This window comes from Coenobita brevimanus, chromosome 105, assembly GCF_032717465.1.
Source record: "Coenobita brevimanus isolate Jiangsu-jjx chromosome 105, ASM3271746v2, whole genome shotgun sequence".
In the NCBI taxonomy this organism is placed as follows: Eukaryota; Metazoa; Arthropoda; class Malacostraca; order Decapoda; family Coenobitidae; genus Coenobita; species Coenobita brevimanus.
The window spans coordinates 17,032,798-17,037,113 of record NC_137058.1 but is presented as its reverse complement, the minus strand read 5'-3'; the positions used below and the strand labels follow the sequence as shown (position 1 = coordinate 17,037,113).

Here is a 4,316-nt window from a genome sequence, read left to right as displayed (position 1 = left end):
GGTAGCATTAGGAGAAAGCAAGAGAAGAATTGCTCTGATCTGCGGCAAGGCTCTTCTTTCAAACATTTTCAGTAAAAATAACTAGCCATGTCAAATAACCTTATATGGGACCACTATTATGTCTCGATGGGCTTAAATGAAGAACTTTTACTAAAGTCACTGCTCGATGGTACCACCACAGGTGTCAACTGACAGTAAATTTGGAATCTTCATGTATAATAAACTTTTATGTGACCACATTTACGTCTCAAAAGGCCCTAAGCTCTTTTTTCTTCTCTATTGAGTCTGGCTCGAGCTCAGTAACACTGGGCTTGTTTATAAAATGGAAAGTCATTATCGGTCAAAATACTTCGGGAGGAACATTGACGAATCTTGACTAGTCATGCTCAAAATTGAAAATAATTTTAATTTTTGATGCTTGCAAAAATGAGTATCAGCACGATAGTCAATATACGATACCAAGATTACTCAAAGTATATTGACTCTTATCATCGCGAAAACACGGCTATGGTTAGCTTCACGTGACTGAAATTCATCATCATCATCATTGCCAGACGCCATGTATCCCAAACAGGGTGGCCAAGGGCTTAGAGTTAATTGTTTTACAGGGAGGGGCACTAATCCTCCACCAACCCCACTTGACACGTAGGGAGTTATGCCAACAGCATCTGGTGTTCCCAGGCGGTCACCCATCCAAGTACTAACCAGACCCAACGTTGCTTAACTTCACTGATCGGACAGGAAGCGGTGTACTGAACGTGGACTGAAATTGCTTGCCAATAATTTTGTGCCCATTACCACTTGTGCAATTTCAGCAAACAACTATGAAATCTTAATTGTTCAGCATATTACCCCGTCCTTTGACCATTTGGAATAATTGAGTTAAATCACCTTGCAGCCAGAGTTTATATAAGGTAATGAGATTCCAGAGCTTCTAAACATTCCTTTTATGGTTCAATTTCTCAATCTAGGTATCACATTTGTCACCCTTCATTGCACTCTCTCAAGTTTCTCTGTATCTTTTTTTGTAATAAGGCGAGCAGAAAAGGACGCAATACTCTTATTTATGAGCATACTAGAGAATTATACAAGGCGTGGATGGTTACTATAATTCGTAAGACATTATCATGATGAACATTATCTTTTTGAGCACTGTTCAGTGGACCTAGCTTTTTTATTTCTATTTCCAATGATTAGCACTTTGCATTTACTGATTTTAACATCCACAATGTTTGGGCCCAATTAAACAGTCTGTCTAGCTCACCCAATCGGCCTCATTCTCCGTCATGGCCATGAGAAATGCTTGGAACCAGTCTGGCACATTCTTTCTTTTCTCTAACACTGTCAGCTTTTCCTACAGTTTTCTCTCTGTGGAACACAACCTTCCTTCCTCTAAATCTCACCTTCTCCTCTGACTCAGGTGTCTGGGGTGACTGATAGCAAACACTTCTCTGTATTATCCTACTTTCTCTATGCTCAATTCAAGGCCCAAGTTGGCTGTTGTGAATAATTATGAACTCAGTAACCTATCTTGCTATCATGTTCCTTAATTTGAATCTTCTGAATTTTCTACTCTCTGGCTTCGGCTATCCTGTCACTCTTAGACTTAATATATCTTAACAGTTTATTTATGCTCTAATTCTACCGACTATGAATAATTCTTTGACTGTCTTACTTCTAAGATGGAAAACATCGATTAAGTTTCTCCTCTCTTTGAAATCTCCATTCTAGGTGACTTCAGTATTCACCACACACTTCGGCTTTCCTCTCCTTTCGCTGATCCACATGGTGAACAAGCCTACATCTATTATTTATCCCTAATGACCTAGAGCAGTTTGTGCAGCAGCCTACCCATATCCCTGACCGCTTTGGAGAAAGTTCCAGTATACTTGACCTTTTCCATAAAGTTAATAATTCTGCGGATGCTGTTAATCTTTTGTCTTTGTTGGGCTCAGACCAAAATTTTATCATCTAAACCTGTTGTATCGCTCCAGTAGGACCTGTGGACTCTCCCATAAAGTGGCGGCTTTGGCACTTTGGAGCTGTTGATTGGGAGGCCCTAAGACAGTACTTCTTTGATTTTCCGTGGAATGATTATATACTGCTTCCATGGTCGAGAGACAACTGAGCGTGTCTCGTGCATTTTGTAGGTTATTCTCTCGGGCATGGAAGCATACACTCCTTTCTTTTACTATGTGAATATTGAAAAAAAAAAATGGTTTAATAATGTTTATTCTAATGCTGTCCATAACAAGGAGAGGGCCTTCAAAAGGTTCTAAAACCAACTCACCCCTGGATCTCATCTTTTTTCTGTTTCTGCCCAGAATCGTGCTAAGTTTGTCTATGACTCAGCTAAAAAAAAAAAAAAAAAATACTTTCATTTGTACTAAATGCTCGAGACTCATCAACTCAATTTCTTCCCACTCCTTCTGGCAACTTGCAAGAAAACCTTTCTGACAATTTCACTGCATCATCTTTCCTTCCTCTTTTGCGCTGTGATGACTCTGTAGCTGTTTTTGTTACTGATAAAGCAGAACTTTTCACTCTGACTTTCTCCTCCAGTTCCACCTTAAACAGTTCCGATGCTGTTCCTCCATCACTTCCTCCCTCTGACTTCCTCATGCCTGACATTAAAGTGTATTCAAATGATGTGTCTTCTGCCATCACAGGCCTCGGTACTAACAAGGATGTGGGCCTGATTGGGCCCACCTGTTGTCCTCACGAACTATGGTTCTGTGCTTACACCTGGCCAGGTAAATTTTTTTGCCTTTGTCTTTCAAGCTGTACTTTTCATTCTTGGTGGAAATTCTCTCTCATTCAGCCTGTTCCAAAGAAGGGTGACCATTCCCACCCTCTGACTATCTCCCAGTTGCTTTAACATCCTGAATTTCGAATGTTTTTGAAGCGTGTTCTTAACAAAATATAAATAAATTAACACCTAACCTATCATAAACTTCCCGATCGTCAGTATAAGTTCCACCAGGGATGCTCCACTGGCGATCTTCTGACTTTCCTTCCAGACTCCTGGTCATTCTCTTTTCGGGACTGTCATTACACTTAACATCTCAAAGACTTTCCATTGAGTCTGCCATAATTCTTATTTTCTAAATTCCCCTCTCATGCTTTCTATTGCTCCATCTGCACCTTCACTTATAGTTTCTTTTCTTTCTATAGCAGCTGTTGTAGACGATCACCGTTCTTTTCCTAGAGCTATCAATAGCAGTGTTCTTCAGTGCTTTGTTCTATGACCCACTCTCTTCCTTTGATTCATCAATTACTTTCTAAGTTGTACATCTAACCCTATTCACTCATACATTGATGACTCTCACCTTTCCATTCACTGTACTAAGCGTCCATCTCAGCAGTTATTTCGACAGACAAGGGATGAGGCTATGGCACACTTAACATCTGACTTGGCTCAAGTCTCTGATAGGGGGAAAATTAATACTGCTGTTTTTAGTGCATCATGAACTCAGTCGTACATTTTTAAACCCGTCAAAATCTGTCACAAGAATATCCTTCAATCAACAGCAATTGCCAACTCAATCCTCCATCATCTTTGGACATACAGTACATGGGGTTTCATTTTCCCGGCATTCATCATGGAAAGATCATATTACCTGTCTTATGAATTCTACTTCCAGTTGATTACGTATGCTAAGCTTACTCCATGCCTTCTTCATCCTTGCGCAATTGTTGGATTTATAGACGGGTTTTATTCACCCTTGTGTAGTGTGCAGCTCTCATGTATGGGGAGGCTCTCCACATACAGCTCTCAATCGGTAGAGAGGTGGCCTGGAGTCCTAACGGACCCAGGTTCGAATCCCGGCTGGGGCAGGGAACAGTTTAAGGATTTGAATTTCATTAAATCAGGCTTTACTGATCTACCAGAAGACCCGCCGACATGTCGTAAAAATACCCCCGCTAATACCATACACCAGTCCTGTATGAGACAGCCCTAGCATGTATTCAATATGGACGGTGGGTGTTAGCGCCGAAGTGGTGACACGTAGAGGTGTATGGTATGTAGGAGGACTGCTGGGCCTTGATAGCAGGCTGTGAAGCCTATGCCCAGAGTCGGACACATAAAAAAAAAAAAAAAAAAAAAGCTGAAATCAATAGTTTTTCGTCTCATTAACTCTCCTCCACTTACTGGCCCCCTTCAGCCTCTACCTCTTTGCCACATTGTTGCATCTTTATCTCTTATTTATCGGTAGTTCAATGGTTATTGCTTCTCTGATCTGTGTGCTTGCATCCCTCCATCCCCACAGCAGGTGCATAGCACCCGTCTATCAGCAAAGTCTCACTACCTTTCC

The 4,316-nt window shown here is 41.0% G+C and overlaps 1 pseudogene; it reads right to left on the bottom strand.

The window, feature by feature from the left end:
- Positions 1-656: 656 nt before the first annotated feature.
- Positions 657-777, bottom strand: LOC145416404 (5S ribosomal RNA; annotated as a pseudogene).
- Between the last annotated feature and the right edge of the window lie 3,539 nt (positions 778-4,316).